Source organism: Mesocricetus auratus, unplaced genomic scaffold (genome assembly GCF_017639785.1).
Source record: "Mesocricetus auratus isolate SY011 unplaced genomic scaffold, BCM_Maur_2.0 Super-Scaffold_100027, whole genome shotgun sequence".
Taxonomy (NCBI): domain Eukaryota; kingdom Metazoa; phylum Chordata; class Mammalia; order Rodentia; family Cricetidae; genus Mesocricetus; species Mesocricetus auratus.
In genome coordinates this window covers 7,913,943-7,931,508 of record NW_024429208.1, presented here as the reverse complement: position 1 = coordinate 7,931,508, position 17,566 = coordinate 7,913,943, and the positions used below count along the sequence as shown (strand labels likewise).

The following is a 17,566-nucleotide window of genomic DNA, read 5'->3' as shown; positions in this document are numbered from 1 at the left end:
TAGCTGTCTAAGTGCAAAGAACCCTAGCCTGAGTGAATCCGGAGGATGTACCTAATGAGGTAAATCATTTACAGCAGGCAGAGGCAATATGACTGCATTTCTATGAGGGCCTTAGAGTAGTCAAACTCAGAACGTAACAAAGGTTAGGAAAGAGCGTCTGTTTTTAACAGGGACAGAGATCCAGCTTGGGACAGTGAGATGCTTCTGGGGGTGTGACTGCATAGATATACTACTGAACTGTGTGCCCAGAAGCAGGCTAGCACGTTTCACGTTGCGTCTTTGGAGCCATAATAAAAGTGTTGCAGAAAAAAAGACTTTGTGAATGGACAGTAGCTGCCAGAAGGACCCATGGAGAAACACAAGACTCAAAACAAGGACATGCCACTACAGGTGACGAGAACCCAGCATCTATGCCGGGACCCTCGAACGTCTGTGAGGAGCACTGTCCCCAGGGCACAGCCCAGCCCCCTCAGATGACTAGATGGAATGGAAGGCTGTGAGGGTGCCTCCTTGGATCCCAATGAGCCTTGGCGGCTCACGCTGTATGTTTCAAATGGTTACCACATCTAGTCTTGCTAAGTCAGTCATCCATGAGGAAAGTCACCCAGACTACACCTCCAAGAGACTTTGGTGCTGGGACCTAGGTCAGGAGAAATGGCAGGGGCTCAGCTTGGCTCTGTGTGTTCTTAGTGATGTCATTGCCGAGCCTCGGGACAGTAGTCTCTAGTTAGACGTTCAGCTTGACTCCATGGCATATGCAGTGGCCGTGTGCCGGAGAACCTGCTTATTGAGTGAAAAACTTGAGACCAACTCCAGACAACTCGTGTCTCTGGGTCTCCCTGTGTATTTAGCTTTCACGTGTTCTTGTGAAGTAGTAGACGTACGTCTCAGTTCGCCACCTAGGAGGTGCTCTCCAAATGGGTAATGAGGAGATATATATATATATCTCGCGGTGCCCCAGGGAGACTGGGTACCCATATGTGTTAGCTCCTTAGGAAGCGGGTATCAGCTACACTTTCCCCGGTTGCTTCTACTAGACCCTGAGGTGGAAATCAGAGCCTTGGGAAACTTCTAGAAACTTGTGAGACCCTAGAATTCTGACCTGGGCTAGTTGAGCTCACAACCTTTTCCAGTCCCTCTGAGGAGCAGCCTTTGTTGTTGTGGGTCCCTTGCCTGCCGCGAGGTCCCTTGCCTGCCGCGAGGTCCCTTCCCAACCCTGCCCAGGTCTCACTGCCAACATTTTTGCTCTGCAAATGGCCCCACCTTCCCAGGGAGTTTCACAAGATGTTTACATCAGGGACGTGTCCGTTCCTGCCCCGCCACTGGAGAAGCCGAGTGGTGCTTTCACACACCCCTCAGCACACAGCTGCACTTCTGAGAGATGGAACGCACTGGGGTTCTTCAGCTTTCTTCCTCCTGATCCTTCTGGCTAGGGTCCAGGCATACCCCGGAGCAGTGACCACTGTGGAGCAAGCGGCACTTCTGTCCTTGCTAATAGAAGATAGAGCAGTACCCACAGGGCTCAGCACACAGTGTCTCAGTGGCTAAGAATGTGGTCTTTGCTGTCACATGCCTGCCTTTGTGTCCTGGCTCTTCAGCTTTCCAGGCCTGTGACAGTAGACAGATGACCTGGATGGACTGTGCATTAGTGTTCTTGTTTGCAACGTGGTACACTCAGCCACGGTGTCGCCTCTTAGGGCTGTGTGGGTTCTGACTAGTTTATGACACACAGGGACAGCACAGTGTCTGCCTGGATGCTGTGGGCACTAGGCAAACACAGTGATATCCCTAAGCGTCATCCTCAGCAAGGACAGGACAGAGCTTCCTTCCTCCCGCCCCAAGAAGGAGAGTTGTCAACTGGCCACACATCTCCAGGCCCACCTACCTGTCCTAACACTCACACCGAGGGTGCCAACTCCTACAGGAAGTGGCAGCCTTCGCCCAGCAGCCCCTAGATGCTCTTTGGCCAATGAGGTATTTTTATTGTTTGATGGCAGGCTGGCCGTCTCTGCAAAAACCACAGGTTGGAAGGACTTCTCTTGGCAATCTTGAGGAATGGGACCTGCTTCCTCCTCTGCATCCCAGCATGCACTGGGATGTGAGGCTGTTCCAGGTGGGGCCTTCAGAATGGGAACTGAGTCTGACTGAGGAGGAACTGACTCCTGTGGGCAGAAGAGAAAAAAAAATCCAGTTTCTCTTCTAGAATGAAGTTGGGGTGTGTTAGAGGACACACGGGTGAGGGGTTTGGCAAGCACCAATTCGAGGAAACATGACCTTGGTCTTGCTGTATGGGCCTTGAAGAAGATCTAGTGGGGTTTCTTTAAGGCCTGGGAATCGGGCGTGGCTTGTGGCTAGGAGTTCAGTGGAGTTGAAGCGTTTCAGTGCCCCTGCCTCAGAGAACTGCTGCCTCTCCACTTTCATTAGCGTCATTTGGCCTGTTTGAATGTCAAATCTCTAAAACACTGAGAGGGCTTTAGAACACTCAGGAGACCCAGGGGCCAGCTCCAACAATGCTGGTGTTTCCCCTTCTCCCCGGGACAGCCCCCGGGAGTGGGGGCTGGAATCAGGCTTCCCCAGCAGGTGCCTCAAGCTTTCTTTGCAGTCCACGGGAAAGATACATTTTCTTTGCTTTTTCGAGACAGGATCTCGTCTTGTTAAACCCTCGTAGTCAAGGATGACCCTGAACTTCTGATCCTCCTGCCTCTGTGTCCCAAATGCTGGGATAACAGGCATGAGCCACACAGTTGGCTAATCCAGTGCTGGGGATTGAACCGAGACTTCAGCTCTGCCAACTGAGCTGCGTCTCCAGGCCCCCAAAGGTGCATTTTACAAACTCTCCAGCCAGCAAGAGGCTGGGTGGAAAGCAGAACCCTCCACCCTGCTTGCAGGAGGGAAGATACGTCCGAGGTTCAACAGAAGAGGCATCCCCAAAGGACCCCCAGAAAAGAGGTGGGTGCGTGGGGAGATTTGGGCCATACTGAGCAATCCCAAGCCCCTGTCCTGACTTTCCGTTCAAAGAGCCTGTACTACAGATGGTCCAGGGCATGCTGCATGTGGAACATTCCTACTGGGTAGTAGCATCTGCTGTCCCCATCCCAGGTGCTAGAGGACCTACTTCTGTCACTGCAGGTTGGTTGACACTTTCTAAAGTTTTCTACAGAAACACGCAGGGTGGCATCCTGAGTTTGGCTTCCTTCCTTGGCATTACTGGGTGGAGACTTACCGGATGCACCATGGGTCACTCGCTCACTCCTTTAATTGCTGAGTGGCCTCCCTGGTGCATACACATCACCGTGTGTTTACCCAGACACCTGGCGACGGGCACGTGGTTGAGTTCCAGCTTCTGGCTATTAGAAATGGCACTGCAGTGTTTGCGTGCCAGTCTGGGTGGGGACGGTTTCATTTCTCTGGGGTGATATAGGTCAGAGGGCAACAGCTGGACGGCAGGGCATGACAGTGCCAACCTTGCATGAAACTGACGCACTGCCCTGCAGAGCAGCTGCCCCACCTCAGACCTCTGGCTGCAATGTGCAAAGTCCTGTTCGCATTTGGTATCGTCAGGGTGTTTTGTTTTGTTTTGTTTTACTCTTTAGCCGTGCTCTGTTGCAAATAGTGACAGCAGCACCTTTTTGCGATTTTAGTTTGCTCTTTCGTCACCATGCCTTCCTCAGCCTCCCCACTGCTGGTGTTGCTGGTGTTGCTGGTGTTGCTGGTGTTGCTGGTGTATGCCACCACATCCAGTGCATGCTCCTTTTCACCGAGCACCTTAAGAACCATGTCATGGACCAAGAGAATCACCCTGTTTTTCAGGTTTCTTTCAGTTTGTTCACTACTCTTCCTCTCTGTGGTGCTAAGATTTGACCCCAACCTCACGCACACTGTGCGCATCCCTTAGAGAAGGGCCGTGCCCCTTGCTCACGCACACTGTGCGCATCCCTTCTCTGCTACTGGGCCGTGCCCCTTGCTCACGCACACTGTGCGCATCCCTTCTCTGCTACTGGGCCGTGCCCCTTGCTCCTTGCTAGTATTTCGTTGGCTTACCTGACCCCTAATTATTGAATTATTGACATTCTTGATACAGTCATCATGTAAGTCTCTTTGCTACGTGGGTTTGTGTATACAGATACACTTGAAAGAGAGACAGCAAGCTTTCAATGTGAGGCTTGCCTTTCATTTGAAAAGAGTTGAAGTTTTTAGTAAATTTAACTTGTGCATTTTGACAAATTGTAATCCACTGTTTTTTTGTCCTGTGGCTACGGGCTTTTGGCTTTTTGTATCTTTCTAAGAAATCTGTCCATGCTGATGGTTTTAGAATATATATATATATATATATAAATAATTTGTAGGTCCTTTGTATGAATTTTAGGGACATCTTGCCAGTGTCTGACTTGAATTTAAATGTTTGAGAAAGTGGTTTTCTTCCTTTCTTTCTTTTTCTTTCTTTCATGTTTAGTGGAATTTGTCACTGGAGGCATTTCTTTGTAGGAGGTTTTAAACTCCAAATTCAATTTAAGAAATACATCTAGAGCTATTCAGAGTTTCGATTTCATTTTCGAGTAAGCTGTGGGAATTAGAGGGCAAGGGGCTGTGAGTTTCACTGGCTTTTATCATATTTTCTAGAATGACACTCCTAGAAGATTTGCTTTTATGACCACCCCAAGGATAATAGTGAAAGACATTTAAAACCCACCAGCAGATGCTATCAAAAGGCATGAAGTCAAACTCAACAAGTTCTACCCTTCCAGACCCCAGCTGGACACAAAGGCCAGTCATTCATCCATGTGGTTTCTGGACCCTCCAGCTGTAGGTAGAGTGTACACACACACACGCACACACACACACACACACACACACACACACACACACACACACACACACACACCAGGCAGAACTACAGAACTCCAGCCCACTCCTGCCAGCCAGGAGGCCGTAACAGCAGGTGCCCAGCTGCCTGAGGACAAGCCATAGCAGGCCCAGCAGAATGAGGTATGGGGAATGCCTGGAAAACTCCAGCTGTGTTGTGTGTCATTGCAAAGCACTTGGTTTGGCTCATGCCAAGTACATTAGTTTCTGATGGGGAAGCGTAGGGCCAGGAGCTTGGGATCCGGATTTAGCATTTAGGCCTCAACAGCTGAACTTCATTCCCAGCCCCAGCCCTAGATGCTATGCTCTTGCCACCTTTGAGAGACTTCAGACACCTGGGGCTCGCAGGCGCTCTGCCCACCTTCACCCATGCCCGGAGCTGCAGGCAGGCTGTGCTAGGCGATGCTCTTAAGACATTTCATGGGCGAGCTCCCCCTTAGCATGGGTATAATTATTTCCCTGAAATAGCATGACAGCCCATAGTCCCTGCCGCCTGAGTCATGGGGAGAGCGTCGCCTCTTACAGGCATGGCTTGCTAGTAGCCACTCAGGAGTCACACTGTCCACAGCTCTCCAGGCCCAGCTGGAATATTCCAGGACCTGAGGCACGGCATAGCTAAGAAGATGCTGCCCTGCTCAGAACCTCTGCCTGAAGAATTAAAGTAGGCCCATCATGGGCACGCAGAAGTCACAAGCCAGCAAAGAGGGTTTCTCATATATGATTGGCAAATGGCAGCTGGGACTCTTTGTATGAGTCTAAGGCCAAAGTCCCGCTAGGGAGAGGGGCCATCTCAGCAGTGCCACCGAATGAAAAGGAGGAAGACTCCTGGGCTTCACTGAGGTCAAGGCCGACCGCTATTGTGGGTTGGTTAGCCATGATCAGTAGCAGGCAGCCAACATGGGATATAGGGTGGCCAAGGGTGCTGGGACAAGTGTCAGCTACCTTGAGCCCCTCACCTGCATGAGGACACAGCCTCAGACAAGTACTTGTGCCTTGAGCCGAGTTGTTTGATACCCCAGACCTTGTCATTCAGCGCTGGCTTCCCATGTGTGTGAGCTGCACATACGGAGGTCCCTCTTTGTTCCCGGGCACCCTGAGCTCCCGTTCCCCGCAGAGCCGCCAGCTCTCACCCCACAGAGCTTCTGGTCTCATTTCTTCCCCGAGGGGCTCTCAAGTAGGCTGTCAGTGAGAGCCTTGTCCACTGCTTCCTGAGGCCAATGGCTAAGCTGTCCCCCATATCTGACGCTGCATACTCAGAGGCCTGTCCCCCTAAGTCATGAACACTGTGACCATGTCATCAATGCCACTGTCTCTGGTTCCTGACACCTTCCACCTTGATGTTCTTGTGGCTGATCCCTGTTTTACAGGTCAGAAACAGGAAGCTTTTTCTGAGGCAGGGCCTGAGTTGTCTTTGCTCCCAGCCCCTCCTCTGGGAGAAAATGTCCCTAGCCACCATGGTTCTGGGGGGCAGGAACTGTGAGACTGGGAACAGTAGGGTAAATCCACTGTCTCATGAATTATCTCTACCCCCCTGCCATAACACCCCTTATGAGCTCCATGTGGAGACGGGGAAACTGAGGCCTCTGGGCTTAGCAAGGGAGGGCAAAAAGGCCATGTCTGGAGGCTGCGCTGCCTTCTGGCTTCTGTAGGCCAAAAGGGCTGACCACCCTCTTCCTTAAAGTAGGAAAGCAGTTCCTGTAGCCATAAGGAAAGTGGGCTTCCCTGATCACACACCTCCTGCCTGCTCTACCTGAGATGCAAACCCACGCTCGTGCTAAGGAGTACAGGGCAGAGAGCTCTGGGTCTCAAGGCTGAGCTCATGGCCCTGGGCACAGCAGACTCCGGCTTTTCTTGAGCTTTCAACTGACAGAGCCTCCCTATGTCCAAGCCCTGCCTGGGACTGCCTAAGCTTGATCTATCTGGTGTCTGAAAGGAGGTGGCTTTGTAAACAGACGCGTGGAGACAAGGCTCCGCGAAGGTGGAGGCAGGACTGGAGTGACTGACACCAGCCAAGGACCACTGTGGGTCACCAGAAAATGAATGAGAAGGTAAAATTAGAGCCTTCTCTGGGGCCACTGGAGGAACGTGGCCTGTCGGAAGACCATGAAGGGACGCATACCTTGTTTTCACATCGGGGACTTCTAGAACTCAGCAGAATAAATCTTTGTAACAGTAAGCCACTGGGTTTGTGGTAACTTGATTCGGGAGACTCCTGCAAAAGCCCAGACCCTGGCGTTCCCGGTGTGAAGAATCTGCAATTACAGCATGGAGACACCAGGACTCTCTTGGTGTGGCTGACCCTGACCCTGGTGTGGGGACCCAAGTGTGCTATGTCCTCTCTGGGTTTCGGTGGCTCAGGGGAAGTCAGACTTCAGGGTCCTCATTTGAAAAGAGGAAATATTTTCCCCGGTGGAGAGACTTTTCCTCCTTCCCCGCTCTGTTGTGTTTCTGCTTTGAAACAGACTTCGGCTGCCAGAAGAGACATCCTTAAACAAACACACCCTCCTGGTTGGAGTAGACAAAGGCATATGGAACGACAGTGTGGCTGCCACCCACCTCCCTCCGCGCCCTGCTGCTTCTCCCGGGCCCGGGCCAGAGAGCTCTCACAGCTGTGGCTATGACCACTCCACTCTTCTCCAGGCTGAACTTAGGAAAAGGGTGCTCTGTCTCAGCCCACAACCCCGCTGTAGGCCTCCCCTGCCCCTCTGCAGTCTGGAGCCTCTAGCTCTGCCTTCCTGAGGGCGGGGCAGGATTGCACTGTCCCACTGTCAGAAGGACTGTCTGTCCCTCCTTGTGCATAACCTAACTTTACCCCAGGAAATAGTTCCTTCTGGGGAGGGTCCCCAGACTTGCTGGGACCTCCACCTTGGAGCTACAGTGATAGAATGTCAGCCTTGAAACTTTGACCCTAGGTCAGAGGGCACACGGGTCATCGTAGGCTGGGGTAAGTAGTCCTGGGGTAAGGCCTGTCCTGAAGGAGCCATGGAGTGGAAGGGAGGTCTCTGGAGTCGCAGGGAGAGCTGGGATGGTGGGTGGGGAGCCAAGGCAGAGCCCACTCCGTCCAGACACAGGAGTAGGTAGTGACATCTGGGCCGTGAGTCAGGCCAGCTGCAGAGTACAGAGCTGACGGGTCCCAGGAGCCAGGGAAACTCTAGTCATTGTATGCAAAGCTGTTGGTCTATAGCTCAGTAAGTGCCCGGTGCTGCATGGTGGGAAGTGAGTCCCTAGCCACTGTGTGTGGGGCCAATGGCAGGAGCAGGGAGGCAGGTGGCTCACTTGCAGCGTGTTGGGTACTGATCCTGAGTCCTCCCTCCTCCTCCTCCTCCTCCCATCAGCTGAAGGCCAGGTTCCAGTGACGCTTTCCCGGGCCCTGCTGGATGTGCGTGCCCAGTGCAGTCTCCACAGCTTGAGGATCTCCTGAGGCTGTCAAGGGGGGTCTGCTAGGGAGGCTGTGAGGAGATGCCCATGGGAGGGGCACTGGGCCTTCTGGGCCTGTACAGGAGTGGGGCAGGCTGCCTGTCCTCACCCCCATCCTGGGCTCTCTGCCCAGCTACCTGGGCAAGCCGTCCAGTGGGAATCATATCGCAATATTCTCTGTAGCTCTGAGTCTTAGGTGTCCTCATCTTTCCTCTAAAGTATCTTAGTACAGAGGACCTGGCTGGCTGGCAACTATATCCTAGATAGCCTTGGGCCTGGGGGTTGGGGGGGTGTGACTGTGGCGTCCCTTTGCAGCCCCTGCTGAGGGCTGGTGGCACTGAAGCTGTCGTACTCCATTTCCTTCCTAAAGTGGCATTTAGGGAAGATAGACCCCCCACAACCCTTCCCATGCCTCTGGGTGGAGGGTGTTGGTGCCCTCCTGGGGAAAGGAAATGGAAGCAGAAGAGAGAAGTAGTTTGCCACAAACTGGGGTCATGTCCGTGGCAGAAGGACACAGTGCATGAAGGTGGCAGATATGTTCCCAGGCTGCGGTTGTGTTCCCAAAGCCTAGGAGGCCCCTGTCCGCATTTCAGCAGCATCTCTGCCTTCCACCTCCCTGCTGCCCTGTCTGGGCCTCTTCGGCCCTTGTAGTATAGCATCCACTCTTCAGACACTCCGCCAGCAGTCATGGTGCTGAGTGCTCAGAGGCACCAGGGGGTCCCGAGAGCTCATCGGAAACGTTCATGGTTGTTGCTGCCTGCAGCTGCCCAGCTTGCTGCCCCACAGCCTGGCTGTCAGCAAGGGGCTCTAAGCCCCTGCGGGGAGGCCCTTCAGTGACAGTCTCCATTCAGAAGTACCCTGGGAAAACCAGAGGCTGGCCCCGGGTGGGGTCAGCAGAAAGCAGAAGCGGTACAGTGTGTGGCCACCTGCACACGCTGTGCCTGCCACCACCAGTGGCATGCAGATCCCCAAAGCCCCCACTCTCAGGAGACTCATGGGACCAGGAGAGGGCTGCCCAGAGCATCCTGGGAACCCAGTCACCGGTGGGCATCTTCGAGATGCATGCATTTGCACACACTCACACGCGCACGTAGGAACCTAGGCACACACCACAGGCAGACAGCGATCTTCCGTCTTGTTCTGACTCGCTCACCACAACAGGGTGGAAAAGCAAATGTTTTTGTCCCTGTGCTGTGGAGGAAGCTGAAGCTCAGGCACAGAGGAGTGACTCAGAGTAGATCATCCAGCCTGCCAGGCAAGGCTGGCCATGTGACCCCAGGTCAGGTGCCTCAGAACGAGGGAGGGCCAGCATCTTGGGAAACAAAGGCAAGAAGGGCTTCTTTCTCATGGTGCTCAACATGAACCTGGGGCAGAGGTGACCTGGAGGACTGACCACAAGGGAGAAGGTGACTTTAGGAGGGCGGTGACGGGGGGCAGGGGGGTGACCATAGGAAGTGGGGTGATTAGAAAGACAAAGCTGTCTGTAGATGACTGTCCCCAGAGCAGGTGACCACAGGGGATGATCTTGGGGTAAGGAAAACAACCACAGGGAGAAGTGGCCACAGAGGTGGCCACAGGGGAAGCGATGCCTGTCCCACAGAGAAGGATGGGGTACACCCTATGTCCCGCCTGCATAAAGGCCCTGTGTGCCAAGCAGTTGAGGCTAGTGCTTCTGTAGGCAGCAGGCAACCTTCAGCTGTTGGAGGCTACCTGGCTATCATGGCCTAGAACCTTAGAGCCTCCAGTCCCTTGGCCGCAGGGCCTGGCTTTTACCCTCGGCCCTCCACCGTGCCTGGTGGCTTATGTACCCGTGGTTCAGCCCCCTCCCACCTCCTGCCCCCGCCCCCGCCAACACGGAATAGCCCAAGTTGCAACCATGGCTGACCCAGTCGCTGAGGACAGGCTGTGCTGAGGGCTATGTTTGTGATAATGGATGTTAGCAAGGCTCAACTGCTCTGTGGAAAGCTGGCTGGGGCTTGTGTGGACTGAAAGGGCTGAAGGAAGCCACTCTCAGTTGGGAGACCAATGTGGACTTTCTCTTGTCACTCAGTAGTGTCCTGCGTGTCCAGACCAAAGGAACTTTACATTAAAACTGGCTCCTGCAGCCTTGGTGTGCTGAGTTCTGTCACAAAGCCTGCTGGTGAGAGGCCCCTGCGGGGAACTGGGCAGCACAGGTTCTGGGGAGGACAGCTTCCTGCTCAGCCGGTGGCTGGGAGGAACTTGCTAGCAAGTTCTAGCTTCTGGGTCTGTCCAAGTTTGATTCAGACACAACATTCACCCTTCAAAGTACATAGGTACCCACCTCTCAGCTTTCCTTCCTGGGCTCCTGAGCCAGGATTGGGCTGTGGACCAGATGGGGAGAGTTGGGAAGGGAGGCAGCTGACTGTGTGCACTTGCTATAAGCAACAAGCCTAGCTAGGTCTGCAGGAAGATTCTCGGTCCTGCTTAGGCTGCGGGATGAGTTTGGGGCTGTGGCCTTTGGTTTTAGGACATCAATAGGCCTGGCGGACAAGATCTGTAATGAGGGCGACATTTACACTGCACTGAGGGTCAGAGAAGCTTTCTTGAGCTCCCGGGACAGCTTGGTGCCACAGGGAAGGTCTCTGGAATGCCCTGGGGCTCCCAGCTCGACCTCCTCACCCCTGGGTGTAAACCAGCCCTTGGAAGCAGTTCCTTGTTCTGTGCCTCTGCTCCGTGCTTAGGCGCCACCCCCCTGACAGGCTTCTTGTTTAGAGACTTGAGGCAGCAGCCTGGGGACATGGAGAGTGTAAAGACTAGAGAATGGTTTTCCAGACCTCTGCTCTTCTCCTCCTGGTGGACTGAATGGAAGGGGAATCGGTTTTGCAGCAGAATCGACTGTGAGCGAAAGGCGGGCTTCCCACCCTAGACCCTTCCCACGGTCTTTAGTAATCTTTCAGTCAAGAGCCGTGGCCTGGATGGGTAGATGGCTCAGGCAGCAAAGTGTTTGCTCTGCACAGGACCTGAGTTTGGTCTCCAGTACACATGCATTAAAAAAACCAGGCATGGCAGCATGAAAATGTAATCCCAGCTCTAGGGAGGCAGGGACAGGGGACCCCTGGGGCTTGCTGACCTGCTGGTCTTGCCGAATCAGCATGTTCCAGGTTTAGTGAGAGACCTTGTCTCAAAAAAAAATAAGGCAAAGGACAATTTAGCCAGACACCCGATGCCAACCTGTGTCCTCCATACTGTGCTCCCCCCCACACACACATATAAATAAGCCATAGTTTACAAAATCTGCTGGGACAACAAGTTTGAAGTATCGGTGGACACTAACAGCCATGATCACCACAGCCAGTCTGGGCAGAAGGGCAGAATCTTGAGACTATGATTTGGATTCCTGGATCCAGCTGTGCCTGAATCTCTGCTCTTGGCAAAGCCGTTAAGCCAATTACTCCTCTTTAGACTTCGCCTTGCTGTTCCAAGTGTCACAGCACGGGAGCCAGCACAGGCGGACCATGTGGACTAAATGGAGATGTCTTCCCAGCATGCACCACAGTAGGAGAACCACACCATTCCCCAGGGTGAGCAGAGAAGACAAATAAATTTGGCTGCTGATAAGGGGTGGGCTTCTCCATCCAGGTCCTCCCAGTTCTACACAAGCTGTTGATTCAGCCTGCTGTCCCAGTGTCCGGCTACAGTGCCAGAAATGGCCATGGCGTGTCAAGTCTGACTCACTGCCAACTGCAGGGAGCAGCAGGAACCCCAAGTGTGCCGTGTGCACAGGTCTTCAGCTCACTTTGTCTCTGCAGTGACCTCCGTACCCCTTTCTTCATCCTCCATTTGCCCTTAAAGCACAGACAAATGCAGCAGTTGGACCTTCACACAGATGAAGACAAGAGCCACCAGCCACGCTGGGGACAATACAGAGCCTCTGTATTTTGGGGTAGCCGTGATGAGTTGAGTTTCTCTCCCCTTCCTTAACTACCCTTGGGGAAGATTCCCCTAGTGTCTGGTCAGTGTGTGTGTGCATACATGTCCATGTTTCTGTGTGTGCAAGAACATATGTAGGTGTAGATGCTTGTATCTATAGAGGTCAGAGATCAGCCTTGGATACATTGGTCCTTAGGAGCAATAAACCTTGGTTTTTGAGACAGGTCTCTTGCTGGCCTGGAAATTTCCAGTATGGCTCCACCGATGAGCAGGGAGGTCTAGGGATCCACCTGTCTTTGCCTCCCAGGACTGGGATTACAAGTACTCACCACCATATCCTTTTTGTTGTTTGCTTGTTTGTTTCCCTGTGGGCTCTGGAGATCAGACTAAGGTCCGTATGCTTGCATGGTAAGCACTTGGCCAACTGGGTCGTTTCTCTAGTCCACATCTGATCACTTTTAATTGGCCATGCGTGGAGAGGTCCAGTTTTACGTTTCTTTACTGCTGGCTCCTGCTTCCGAGTTAGCCTTTTAATCTCTCCAGATGTGGTGTGGGGACAGAAACATGATTGCCTTTGCCTTTATTCTGCTCCGTCCTCTGGGGTATCCCCTTCGCATTCCCCACCTCTGTAGACTTGGCCGTTGTCTCGCCCACACATAGCCTGGGCAGAAGTGGGCCTCACTGAGGAGTCCTTCAGGGAAGGCTGGCTTGATGGGCTTCTTAGGATAATAGTACATGTACTGGGAAACACGTATGGCCATTTTTAGCTGGGACTTGGGTTCACTAAAATTAAAGACTTGTGGCATCTTCTACAATGGCCCCGGGGCTCTTCACCTAGGTTAGTCACAAAACATCCTGTCCCCCAGGAACACAGAGACAACCAGCTATGTGTTTATTTGTCATAAGAAATGGTTGCACATGATTGTAGAGAGAACATTATACAGGAAAGCCCATGGGTGACTCCAGTTCAAGTCTGAAGATAGGTAAGCAAAACAGCACAGCTTGAAGGACTCCAGGCAGAGACTGAGTCCCCTCCAATGGCTCTTGGGTCTCCCCAGGCCGCCAGCAGACTGAAAGAGTCCCTCATATTGGGGAAGCCTGTCCCTCTCTCAGCCACCAATTCCCAGGCCATCCTGCTCACGCCACAACCTGAAGCCATGCCTATCCAAGCAGGTACCTCCTGGGCCAGGAAAATTAACACAGTATATCACACATCACTGGACTCTAACAGCACTGAGGCTGCTGGTCTGTGTGATGGTGTTGGCCGCCACCAGGTCACACGTGACAGGTTTCCACCTTGCTCCATCTTGGCTCTCTTTGCTGAGGGTGTTGGCTCTGATTTATGGGGAGACCCTGTGGAGATGTTGTGCATCACACGGCCGGGGTTTAGCCACAACCAACAGCCATGATATGCTGAAGCCTCCAACTACACGAGACACTTCATAGAAATGTATTCCCAACCCAGTCACATGTAGCGTCTCAGTTACAAGTTCATGATAGTCACTGAGCACGCGGACCCATAGAGCTGGGGCTTCCAAACTCAGGGTGCTGAAGCCCATAGGCTTTGGGGTGATTTCCTGTACCATGAGAGAACCGGTTCCCACCCCACCTCCCTCTCCCAGATGCCTTACCAATGTGTGGGGGAAGGGCACTAGTGTCGGCCAAATATCTACTTGTCTTTTTTCACACTCCCTAACCTTCCTTGTGATTAGATTAGGATCACATGACCAGCCATGGCCAAGGATCTCTGAGCAGAAGTAATACATGTACCTTCTTGCCAAAATATTCCTGGGCTGTGGGCCACACTGCAATCTTCTACTCCCGCCGTGGGCCTCTGGAAAGTATGTCTGTGGAGGAACCAGGATCCCCCAGTGCAGGAAAAGCTGACCTGTCCATCCAGTCCTTTGGAGTGCATTGTAACAGCGTGGAACCATAGGTTTGGGAGCGTTGGTTACTGAATAATTGCCAAGACTAACGAATCCACAGCAGATTACCAAGGGGTTACCAAAGCCCGCATGTGCATGAGGCCCATAGGAGGTGTCCCATCAGGAATGCAGGCTCAGACATACTGGAGAGTCCTCTAAGATGCTATCACAAGGCTCTGGGAAGAAGACTAGCTGTGCCAGCAAGCCGTCCAGTCCCTGCATTGTGATGGGCAGGCTGTGTGCACGAGGCAGGAGCCTGGTGGGAGACAGGTAAGGCCACCACCCCAGCTTCTACAACAAGAGCACGAGGTACTCTCTCCAGCAGGTGACCCTGTTCTGAGTAGTTCTTACAGACCCAGAATTCCAGGCTAAGCCCTTTGGATACATTATTCCAGGTTGGTATGCAGTGAGCTTCTGTATGCCTGGGAGCTTTGAACTCTTGCATTGACCTCTCTCTAACGAGGCTGTGGAGACAGACACTAGTGAGTTCTCTGCCTTCCTTTGTACCTAGTCAACAGGAAACCCAAAAAAACCTACGACATTCCGGAGAGGTAAAGTTGGGATGTGATGATTTAATGGATCATCTGGGCCAGACTGAAGTACCCAGTGATTAGTCAGATGTTTCAGAAAGTGTTTGCCATCACCTGCTGTCAGTCAACTTGGTAAAGAGGCTGGGCCTCCAGTGTTTGGCTGGGCGTGGCTCAGTCAGGAGGGACCCTAAGAGCAATCCCCAGGCTTCTCCAAGGAAGGAATTTTGCCTTAAGACTTCTATAGTCTCCAGCTCTCAGCCCGCCTTCAACCTGTCCTTAAAATAAATAGATGTCACCTTCCATCATTCAGGTGTGCATTCTGTCTCATTTGTCAGCGATTTAATGTCCTACACCCAACTGATCAGGGACGGGGACTGAAGTCAGGATGCTGCCGCAACGCAGGCAGACTTTGTTTCCTCAACTGACCCTTGCAAGCAGATGGCTGACTGGCACTGTGTGGAGTGAGTTTCCAAGCTCTTGGGACGGCACATGTGGGTCATGAGCAAACACTGACATTGCATATATGACTTGGGCATCCGGCTGGCTGAGTCCAAGTATGTGAACCCACTCACAGATGGGGAGGACCATCCAAGGCCTGTAGTTCATTTCTCTGGAGGTCCCTGCATTTAGTCTATACTCCAGGGGGCGAGGGCTTGCCAGTGTCCTTTCACTAGAAGCCATAGCTGCTGTCAGGCGGCTCCAACTACTGGTCTCTGAGGCTCTCGGGTCAGTACTCACTCTCTGCCCCTTCCCTACCCCGTCCACACTGATATTAGAGGCAGCCCAAGTCCTCCATACAGGCTCCTTGCGAAGAGCTACTCAGTGACCCCGCATTAACAGAGCAGCAAGTCCAGTCCTGCTCTCCTCACAGGGTAACTGCCGTGGAGGGGACTTCCCAGACCTTTGAAGCCGTTGGCAACTGGGAACAACTCCACTCTCCCTCCAGTGTCCCAGCGACTGGTGACGACTTTAAATCAAGAAATCCAACCAGATTCTGGAAACGTATCTTGGCTTTTTTCCCATTAAAGTCAGCTCCCCACAGCAGCTGGAAACACCGGAGGAAACAGGAAATCCAGGACCTTCCACGTTCCTCCTGGAGGAGAGAGATGGGGCTTCTCCTGGACGTGGCACGGGATGCAGGAGGATAGGGGTTTCTGTCCTGTGCCCTGGGGACTCTGTCTAAATCCAAACTGGGGGAAAGCCAGCCCAGGTCTGACCCGGGAAAGCCCCTGGGGGAGTTTCCTTTCACATCTTGGCATGTGTTTCCTGGGGGAGGAAGTTCATATCCTCTTCCTACAGGGATTCCCCTTCCTGGGGACACCTCATCCACCTCCCCAAACCAGTCACTATGGAGACCATGTTGCGGAGGCGGAGGTGGAGGTGGGCCAGCTTCTGCCTGACTTCCCTGGGTCCTTCTGCCTGCTTGGAGTGAGGACTCAGGGCAGGGCATCCTGACTTGCTGAAAAGTTCGAGTTTTTTTTTCTCACAAGCTGTGCCTTTGTTCTGGTTCTGAACAGTATTGTGCTAAAATGTTGTCAGTCTTGCTTAGTGAGGGTTTAGTGGCCTCTTACATTTTGTTCCAAACAAGTGACTGGTCTCTTCTGAGGCAAAGTAGGGCAGGGAATGGGATCTGTGGCGTTTACCCTGAATAACTTTGGGGTGTCTCTGACTTCATGGCCACCAGGCGCAAGGACATGGAGCACCCTGAGGCTCCCTGAGCTCACTGGGACTGGGCTTGAAAGTGTGAAGGTAGGCTCTGGAAATCAACACTAGGTCCCCCATCAGCTCAGTAAGAACCAGTGACTACAATACAATGTAGCAGGCTGGGACAGCTTAGTGGCTCAGCAACTGCAGGACAGAAATGGGGCTCTCAGGTCTGTGTCTGTCACAGCCAGGGTTTCCGTGGCAGGGGTAGACTGGAGGCTGGGTTACACCCTCACCGAGAAAGCCGGGACCCAGCTTGGGCAGAGGTCCAGACCGTCACCTGGAAGGTCCTTAAGGCAGTACCCCAATCTCCTCCCAGGTCCCCTGTGGCAGACACCCACAGCTGAACACTAGGAAGAGCTCAGGGAATCCTGCAGAAGACAGGGAGGAAGGGTTGTAGGAGCCAGAAGGACACCACAAGAAACCCACAGAATCTACTCACCTGAGCTCACAGGGGCTCACAGAGACTGAACTGACCGCCAGGGAGCCTGCGTGGGACTGACCTAGGCCCTCTGCAGATGTGCTACAGCTGTGTAAGTGGTCTTAGGGGACTCCTGACTGTGGGAGCAGCGGCTGTCTCTGACTCTGCTGCCCGCTTTTGGGTCCCATTCCTCCTACTGGGTTTCCTCATCCAGCCGTAACAGAAGAGGCGGTGTCTGGTCTCACAGCAAAGTGATCTACCTTGGCCGTCTGACATCCAGGGGAGGCCCTCCTGTACCTGAACAGAAACAGTAGAGGCATGGATGGGGGTGGGGTGGTGGAGGGAGGTGGGGGAGAGGAACTGGGAAGGAAAGAGGGAAGGGTCATTTTGGTTGAGATGTAAAAACAAGAAATAAAGAGAAAGAAAGGAAAAGAAAAGAAGGAAAGAAAGCCTCCTGAGGTATGGAGACCTTCTCACCAATCTTCATGTGGTAGATGGTCTCAAGGTGCCTGGAGGACACTCTCCTATCTTGCCAGGATGCGGCCCCCACAGCCTGGCCCAGCTTGCAGAAATCCTCATCCGGGAGGCCCAGCTCTCCTCAGCTTAGCTCCCTCAGACAGGAAAGCCCCTGGCAGGGCACTAGGAGAACCAGGCTCCAGGCCAGCACAGCTCATTAGGCTGGAGGGGTGGGGCTGTACATGCACACAACATGACACAACATCTCCACAGACAGATAAACATTGCTCACACACAACCGGGAGCACACACCATAGACATACACCACAGACATACAAATTCTACACAGTACATGCACA

The 17,566-nt window shown here is 53.1% G+C and overlaps 1 long non-coding RNA gene across 1 annotated transcript; it reads right to left on the bottom strand.

Annotated features, from left to right (window-relative positions):
- Positions 1 to 13,040: 13,040 nt before the first annotated feature.
- On the bottom strand, positions 13,041 to 17,402 carry LOC121134309. Its single transcript, XR_005871381.1, has 2 exons — positions 17,229 to 17,402; positions 13,041 to 17,048 (listed from the first exon to the last, which is right to left on the bottom strand). It is a non-coding gene; the product is annotated as an uncharacterized LOC121134309 (long non-coding RNA).
- Positions 17,403 to 17,566: the final 164 nt, after the last annotated feature.